Source organism: Protomyctophum bolini (genome assembly GCF_963924005.1).
Source record: "Protomyctophum bolini genome assembly, chromosome: 14".
In the NCBI taxonomy this organism is placed as follows: Eukaryota; Metazoa; Chordata; class Actinopteri; order Myctophiformes; family Myctophidae; genus Protomyctophum; species Protomyctophum bolini.
Window position 1 is genome coordinate 768738 of NC_137875.1, and position 10000 is coordinate 778737.

Consider the following 10000-nt stretch of genomic DNA (forward strand, 5'->3'; position numbering starts at 1 on the left):
GTGTGTCTGTCCCGCTATACGTCCAAATATGGAGTGTGTTGCATCAGCAATCACTCAGCTCCATATATGGGCACAAAAGGGGCCAGGTCCACTCAGCTCCATATATGGGCACAAAAGGGGCCAGGTCCACATATACAGTAACAGCGGGACAGACACACAGACAGACAGACAGACAGACATGATCTGCAGGGTCTCAGCTGCGTTCGCTTCCCGCGTTTGCGCGTCTTACTGGTGTGTATACTACTGTATATGGACACTCAAAATCAGTTGGAAATGTTTCATTTTGATGTGGTGTCATAATTATATATGGCACTGACTATTAAAACGGGGCACTTCATGTGAAAAAGGTTGCAGAGCCCTGCCTTAGTGGACGCACTCTGAGATTTAAAAGCGACATAATAGCCTTAATGCAGCTATAGGCAGAATCGTAGAAGCATTGTTAGGCTTTGGACCAGAGCTAACGTGAACACAGCATAGATCTCTCCAGACCATGAAGGCAGCATTTACTGTGGTGAGGAAAAGTACACACCTGTTTTTACTCAACACATTTAGACCTGACCCCAGATTCTACAAATGTCTTCTAAATCCTGACAGTGTTCTGAAAACCCTGTGTTTCTATGTCAGTGGTTCTCACAGGGTTAAACCCTCATGTTTCTAGATTCAAGATTCAATAATTTATTTGCCATGTCAACAAGTTGATAGGAATTTGTCTTGGTTCATACTCAACATATACAGACAACCATAGATACACAAACAAGAAGGACAGTACAATACAAAAACAAAAACCAGTAGCATATGAAATTACATTCAGTTTTTTTAAAGTGCTTTATGCATATACTGTACTATGAGTTCAGATGTCTAATGGCTACGGGGTAATTAAGTGCTATCCCTGAAGCAACATGTTGAGCTCTGGATACTTCTATATCTCCTGCCTGATGGGAGGAGATTGAAGAGGTGATGTGCAGGATGGGAGTTGTCTGCAATGATTTTATTTGCCTTCCTAATAATTCTGGTGGAATAGAGTGAAGAAAGTGTAGGGAGGCTGCATCCTATGTTTTTTGATGCGTGACGTACTACTCTTTCCAGCTTTGATTTGTCTTGAGAGGTTGTGTGACCAAACCAGACAAGCATGGAGAAGGTGAGAACACTTTCAATAGTGGCCCTATAGAAGTGAGTCATGACTGCTTGGCTGACTTTGAACTTCTTTTAAGCTGCCGCAGGAAATAGAGACGCTGGTGTGATTTGCTTATTATGAGACTGGTGTTAAGATCCCATGATAAGGACTCATGGATGGTGGTCCCTAGGAACCGGAAGGAGGAAACTCTTTCTACCCCATTGATGAAGAGGGGGGGGAGGGGACACGATGTCAGTGGTTCTCACAGGGTTAACCCCTCATGTTTCTATGTCAGTGGTTCTCACAGGGTTAAATCCTATGTTTCTATGTCAGTGGTTCTCACAGGGTTAAACCCTATGTTTCTATGTCAGTGGTTCTCACAGGGTTAAACCCTATGTTTCTATGTCAGTGGTTCTCACAGGGTTAAACCCTATGTTTCTATGTCAGTGGTTCTCACAGGGTTAAACCCTATGTTTCTATGTCAGTGGTTCTCACAGGGTTAAACCCTATGTTTCTATGTCAGTGGTTCTCACAGGGTTAAACCCTATGTTTCTATGTCAGTGGTTCTCACAGGGTTAAACCCTATGTTTCTATGTCAGTGGTTCTCACAGGGTTAAACCCTATGTTTCTATGTCAGTGGTTCTCACAGGGTTAAACCCTATGTTTCTATGTCAGTGGTTCTCAAACTATTTCATGTCAAGGACCCCCAGGAATTATCTGCATTTGGCCACCGACCCCCATCTGAGAATATATGTTGTTCCAGGGACCTCCCCAGATGCAAAGATTTGAGTTAAAAGCGTTCACTGCGCTGTCAGCTTGTAGATCTGCTATTTTTCAATAGCTAAAGTGTAGCATAATGCTAATGATTGTGAGTAAAGATGGTGTTTAGTAGCAGAGATATGTACGGTAGACACGTACCTGCATTGTGAGTAAAGATGGTGTTTAGTAGCAGAGATATGTAGACACGTACCTGCATTGTGAGTAAAGATGGTGTTTAGTAGCAGAGATATGCAGACAGGTACCTGCATTGTGAGTAAAGATGGTGTTTAGTAGCAGAGATATGTAGACACGTACCTGCATTGTGAGTAAAGATGGTGTTTTCTAGACGGTCGTCTTGCTTCGATAGACCGAGGCACAGCTGGCCTCCGTTCGTATCGTTAGGCCGCTCCAATAAACCGCAACCGGCCAATCGGAGAGCCGTCTGCCTGAACAATAAACCTGCGACGGGGGCCAATCAGCTGTCGGCGCCATGAACACAGCTATGCACAGCAGAGCCCATTTGACCTTTGACCTCGGTGCGCTTCAAAATCTTTACAATTTAAAAAAGTCTCAGTATTTTAGCACGTATACCCTCCTGAGCCCCGGGGGGGAGGGGGGTCGGCGCGGGGTCAGGTGACCAGGCGGTATTCTTAGTCTTTCACGACGGTCAGAACATTAACGTTGTTCTGACGGCTCTATGAGGCGCCAGAACCTCGAGGACCGTTCTACGAATGTCTTCTAAATCCTGACAGTTTTCTGAAAAGCCCTCGTGATTCTGTCAGTCAGTCAGTCAGTGGTGCTCAAACATTCTCATGTCAACGACCCCTAAAGATATTATGTAATTGGCCGCCGACCCCCATCTGCAAATTCCAGGAACCCGCCCCCCCCCCCCTAAAAACAAATATTTGAGTTTAAAACGTTCGCTCTGAAAGAATATAATATTCACTCTTCTCCTTATGCAACTCATGAAGTCCTTCTCCTTATGCAACTCATGAAGTCCTTCTCCTTATGCAACTCATGAAGTCCTTCTCCTTATGCAACTCATGAAGTCCTTCTCCTGATGCAACTGATGAAGTCCTTCTCCTTATGCAACTCATGAAGTCCTTCTCCTGATGCAGCTCATGAAGTCCTTCTCCTTATGCAACTCATGAAGTCCTTCTCCTTATGCAACTCATGAAGTCCTTCTCCTTATGCAACTCATGAAGTCCTTCTCCTTATGCAACTCATGAAGTCCTTCTCCTTATGCAACTCATGAAGTCCTTCTCCTGATGCAACTCATGAAGTCCTTCTCCTTATGCAACTCATGAAGTCCTTCTCCTTATGCAACTCATGAAGTCCTTCTCCTTATGCAGCTCATGAAGTCCTTCTCCTGATGCAACTCATGAAGTCCTTCTCCTGATGCAGCTCATGAAGTCCTTCTCCTTATGCAACTCATGAAGTCCTTCTCCTTATGCAACTCATGAAGTCCTTCTCCTTATGCAACTCATGAAGTCCTTCTCCTTATGCAACTCATGAAGTCCTTCTCCTTATGCAACTCATGAAGTCCTTCTCCTGATGCAACTCATGAAGTCCTTCTCCTTATGCAACTCATGAAGTCCTTCTCCTTATGCAACTCATGAAGTCCTTCTCCTTATGCAGCTCATGAAGTCCTTCTCCTGATGCAACTCATGAAGTCCTTCTCCTGATGCAACTCATGAAGTCCTTCTCCTTATGCAACTCATGAAGTCCTTCTCCTTATGCAACTCATGAAGTCCTTCTCCTTATGCAACTCATGAAGTCCTTCTCCTTATGCAACTCATGAAGTCCTTCTCCTGATGCAACTCATGAAGTCCTTCTCCTTATGCAACTCATGAAGTCCTTCTCCTTATGCAGCTCATGAAGTCCTTCTCCTGATGCAACTCATGAAGTCCTTCTCCTTATGCAGCTCATGAAGTCCTTCTCCTGATGCAACTCATGAAGTCCTTCTCCTTATGCAACTCATGAAGTCCTTCTCCTTATGCAACTCATGAAGTCCTTCTCCTTATGCAACTCATGAAGTCCTTCTCCTGATGCAACTCATGAAGTCCTTCTCCTGATGCAACTCATGAAGTCCTTCTCCTGATGCAACTCATGAAGTCCTTCTCCTTATGCAACTCATGAAGTCCTTCTCCTTATGCAACTCATGAAGTCCTTCTCCTGATGCAACTCATGAAGTCCTTCTCCTGATGCAACTCATGAAGTCCTTCTCCTGATGCAACTCATGAAGTCCTTCTCCTTATGCAACTCATGAAGTCCTTCTCCTTATGCAACTCATGAAGTCCTTCTCCTTATGCAACTCATGAAGTCCTTCTCCTTAATGCAGCTCATGAAGTCCTTCTCCTTATGCAACTCATGAAGTCCTTCTCCTGATGCAACTCATGAAGTCCTTCTCCTTATGCAGCTCATGAAGTCCTTCTCCTGATGCAACTCATGAAGTCCTTCTCCTTATGCAACTCATGAAGTCCTTCTCCTTATGCAACTCATGAAGTCCTTCTCCTTATGCAGCTCATGAAGTCCTTCTCCTGATGCAGCTCATGAAGTCCTTCTCCTTATGCAACTCATGAAGTCCTTCTCCTTATGCAACTCATGAAGTCCTTCTCCTTATGCAACTCATGAAGTCCTTCTCCTTATGCAACTCATGAAGTCCTTCTCCTTATGCAACTCATGAAGTCCTTCTCCTTATGCAACTCATGAAGTCCTTCTCCTTATGCAACTCATGAAGTCCTTCTCCTTATGCAACTCATGAAGTCCTTCTCCTTATGCAGCTCATGAAGTCCTTCTCCTGATGCAACTCATGAAGTCCTTCTCCTTATGCAACTCATGAAGTCCTTCTCCTTATGCAACTCATGAAGTCCTTCTCCTTATGCAACTCATGAAGTCCTTCTCCTGATGCAACTCATGAAGTCCTTTTCCTTATGCAACTCATGAAGTCCTTCTCCTGATGCAACTCATGAAGTCCTTCTCCTTATGCAACTCATGAAGTCCTTCTCCTTATGCAACTCATGAAGTCCTTCTCCTTATGCAACTCATGAAGTCCTTCTCCTTATGCAACTCATGAAGTCCTTCTCCTTATGCAACTCATGAAGTCCTTCTCCTTATGCAACTCATGAAGTCCTTCTCCTTATGCAACTCATGAAGTCCTTCTCCTTATGCAACTCATGAAGTCCTTCTCCTTATGCAACTCATGAAGTCCTTGCACCCATGTGAAGCTCTGGATCATCCGTTCAGGATGGCAGTATTAAGCATTATGTCATACTTTAGCTGTTGAAAAATAGCTGATCTACAAGCTCGTAGCGCGGCACCGAGTGCCGCACTATACGGGCTTGTAGATCAGCTATTTTTCAACAGCTAAAGTATGACATAATGCTTAATATTGCGGTGCCGCATGCGTTCGTTCTGCTCAGGAGACGTCAATCATCTTTATGAGGAATTCCTGCTCTGTTCTTTGGCTTTATATAGAAGTGTCTCTTTTGATGAATTGAACAAGGTGGACCCTCTTGTATAAACAAGTGTAATGCGTTATGGCGTCGTCCACTCACAGTTAACAGTCTTTGTATTGAGTTTGTGCTTGAAATGTAGTACTGTAATTCTGCAAACTGTTAATAAATATTTCAATCAATCAATCAATCAATCAATCAATCAATAAATAAATCTTTCACCGTGACAGCCATCCATCATCCGTCATCTCGTACAGAGAAGTGCTTTCCAACTCTTTTCATATCAACGTCCAATTATTTTATTCTGCATTTAAGCAGAACCATTTGATGACATTTTGCCTCTCAGACCCAAGACTTAGAATAGTTGTGACCCTCCTGTGAATGGTGTGAAAGCAGGGAATCATAGCTTCAAATGGACATATTGGTTGTTCAGCTTGACCCACCAGTTCTGGAGATATGTCTTATAGAATAATGTCTGGCAGAGAAACAGAGAGTTGAGAAAACAGGCCTGAAAGGGTCACTTCTGTGGACTCTAACATTACACCTAGCTACATGTTTAAGCATTTATTTCATATTTACATGTCTTCTGTGGACTCTAACATTACACCTAGCTACATGTTTAAGCATTTATTTCATATTTACATGTCTTCTGTCCCGCATCTAAAAACTGTGTTTTGAGGGAATTCGTTTGCCTCCCGCATCTAAAAACTGTGTTTTGAGGGAATTCGTTTGCCTCCCGCATCTAAAAACTGTGTTTTGAGGGAATTCGTTTGCCTCCCGCATCTAAAAACTGTGTTTTGAGGGAATTCGTTTGCCTCCCGCATCTAAAAACTGTGTTTTGAGGGAATTCGTTTGCCTCCCGCATCTAAAAACTGTGTTTTGAGGGAATTCGTTTGCCTCCCGCATCTAAAAACTGTGTTTTGAGGGAATTAGTTTGCCTCCCGCATCTAAAAACTGTGTTTTGAGGGAATTCGTTTGCCTCCCGCATCTAAAAACTGTGTTTTGAGGGAATTCGTTTGCCTCCCGCATCTAAAAACTGTGTTTTGAGGGAATTCGTTTGCCTCCCGCATCTAAAAACTGTGTTTTGAGGGAATTCGTTTGCCTCCCGCATCTAAAAACTGTGTTTTGAGGGAATTCGTTTGCCTCCCGCATCTAAAAACTGTGTTTTGAGGGAATTCGTTTGCCTCCCGCATCTAAAAACTGTGTTTTGAGGGAATTCGTTTGCCTCCCGCTGTGGACTCTAACATTACACCTAGCTACATGTTTAAGCATTTATTTCATATTTACATGTCTTCTGTGGACTCTAACATTACACCTATAGCTACATGTTTAAGCATTTATTTCATATTTACATGTCTTCTGTGGACTCTAACATTACACCTATAGCTACATGTTTAAGCATTTATTTCATATTGACATGTCTTCTGTGGACTCTAACATTACACCTATAGCTACATGTTTAAGCATTTATTTCATATTGACATGTCTTCTGTGGACTCTAACATTACACCTATAGCTACATGTTTAAGCATTTATTTCATATTTACATGTCTTCTGTGGACTCTAACATTACACCTAGCTACATGTTTAAGCATTTAATTCATATTTACATGTCTTCTGTGGTCTCTAACATTACACCTACAGTATAGCTACATGTTTAAGCATTTATTTCATATTTACATGTCAATTTCAAGAGCTCTGACATCTATTTCAGACATGCTCTAGCGTGTGAAGAGTCTGCCATTTTGGATAAAAATAAATCAGTTTTATCGATTTTGACCACACTTGACCCTTCACTAAACCCCGCCCCAAAAGCCATCGCCCAATGACATTCCAAATAGTTTAGCAACCGTTGCTATGCAGGTCAAGCTTTCGTCACCTCGTAGCCGTTAGTGTTATTTTGTTTGATTTGTGGACTAAGAAAAGGAAATTAAAGGTACTATGTTTACCCAGGGTAACTGGACTAAGGAAAGGTACTATGTTTACCCAGGGTAACTGGACTAAGGAAAGGAAAGGTACTATGTTTACCCAGGGTAACTGGACTAAGGAAAGGAAAGGTACTATGTTTACCCAGGGTAACTGGACTAAGGAAAGGAAAGGTACTATATTTACCCAGGTTAACTGGAATAAGGAAAGGAAAGGTACTATATTTGCCCAGGGTAACTGGACTAAGGAAAGGAAAGGTACTATATTTACCCAGGTTAACTGGAATAAGGAAAGGAAAGGTACTATGTTTACCCTGCAGGGTAACTGGACTAAGGAAAGGAAAGGTACTATGTTTACCCTGCAGGGTGACTGGACTAAGCTCAAGAACTTGTTTACAGCCAGGCCCTGCTCATAGAACATTTTATGGTAGGGGGTTCAATGCCTTGCTCAAAGGGCACTTCAGCGGTGGTCATTTTAACGTGCCGGTCCGGGGATACAAACTATAGGGACCTTTCCGATATCAACTTCATAGGACTGCTGCTGCCCGCCGCAAACCCTGCCCCAAACCCTGCCCCAAACCCCGCCCCATGGTACCAATTGTAGTTGACAGATTTTACGGGGGCCAGTTTCTCTGATTGGACGATGCACAGATACACGAGCGCTCCACCAACGTTGCGCAACAACGCCATTAAAAAGATGACAACGGCCATGATTGATTGGGTCGGCGCCAAACTTGTGGCATGGTGAAAGTCCAACCCGCCGCACGTATACGTAGTCTGATCCCTGCGTTTAAAGGGCGCGGATTTTAACGGCGTTCCTGACTGTACTCTGATCCTCCCTACCCCCCCCACCGCCATTAACCCCTTCCTGACTCTGATCATTAACCCCTTATAGACCTGAGCACGATTCTTCTGAAAATATGTAGTTCCAGGGACCCCCCCCCCATCTGAAAGGACCCCCCCCCCCATATGAAAGGACCCCCCCCATCTGAAAATATCTAGTTCCATGGACCCCGCCAGAAGCACTCCGTAAGAATATATTCAAACACTTGGGCCACTTTTTCACGTAAAAAAAAAAAAGGGCAGATCTACAAGCTCGTAGCGTGCATCATGGTACTCCATGGTGCCGCGCTATACGAGCTTGTAGATCTGCTATTTTTCAATAGCTAGAGTTGTGTAACACAATGCTTTAAAACACCAAAAGGGGTTCCCGCCCAGAATGGGTTAAGTTTAGCTTCACAGCATGGAACCACCATAAACACTCAGAACAAACAAACCTCTCTGAGATCAGCCAACGCAGATCTGAGATCAGCCAACGCTGCAGCAACGCAGTAACAACACATCCTTTTAGCTCTGAGATCAGCCAACGCAGATCTGAGATCAGCTAACGCTGCAGCAACGCAGTAACAACACATCCTTTTAGCTCTGAGATCAGCTAACGCAGATCTGAGATCAGCTAACGCTGCAGCAACGCAGTAACAACACATCCTTTTAGCTCTGAGATCAGCTAACGCAGATCTGAGATCAGCCAACGCTGCAGCAACGCAGTAACAAGTAACAACACATCCTTTTAGCTCTGAGATCAGCCAACGCAGATCTGAGATCAGCCAACGCTGCAACGCAGTCCTTTTAGCCCGCATCTACTACACCTGAGGACCATGTAACTGCTCCTAAACCCTCTTTATCCGTGGCAGAAATAAGACACCGTTCCAACTGATCTCACTGAGGGCTTTCTATTTGTCCCAAGTGGCAACCGTGAAAAACTGTAAAGAAAATCACATAATATACTTTTAAATACAATGAAACAATGAAATATGAACGTCCTTGTCAGCCAAACAAACAATAAAATGTACTTAAACAATAAACACAAACGATGGCAATATAACTTTTACAGACAAACAAACCAATTGGGGACGTACCGTATGCGCCTTCTGCACAGATTATTCAGGAGTTCAGTTAAGTTCTTTCATATTATATTATTTTCTCTTATCTTTGTCATGTCATGTCAGACTCTCTGACATGAGAGAGCTCCTCTCTGCAGCTCTGCTGTTTGTTCTGATCTGACATGCCCCAGACCCAACAGGTGATTTAAATGAGGTAATCAGAGCAGGTGAGCCTAATTCAACCTGCCCAGGAACCTGACAGACCACAAACAGAGCACAGTAGATGGCACTATATCACCATGCATTTATATGTACCCAAATAACATACCTATAAAGTTCACATATACATTTTCAGAAAGGTAAGCAATAAAATAGAATAGAAACTAGAAATAGAAAAATAGAAATATAAAAGTACAAAATACCCATTGCTGGGACAGTTACAGACCATTCTACAAAATGTCTTCTAAATCCTAACAGTTTTCAGACAAAAACAATGTTTCTATGTCAGCCGTTACCAAGAGGTGCAAGCGTAGTGGAATAAACCTTGTACGAGGGCTCCTGTTAGGGTCTTCAAGGTGTAGAAACCTTGTACGAGGGCTCCTGTTAGGGTCTTCAAGGTGTAGAAACCTTGTACGAGGGCTCCTGTTAGGGTCTTCAAGGTGTTTTTGTTGACCAGTGAGGAGATCCTGTAAAGGAATCTTGTTCTTTGGTTGACTTTTTTGATTACGTTGGTGGCCATTTTATCACCGGAAAGATTGGCCTCCAGGATGGAACCTAGGTAGAGGTAATTTCCATCTTTTCGTGTGATAATATTGTCCCCCACTCTAACCAAGAAGCCATCTGACTTTGCTGAGATTACTATTT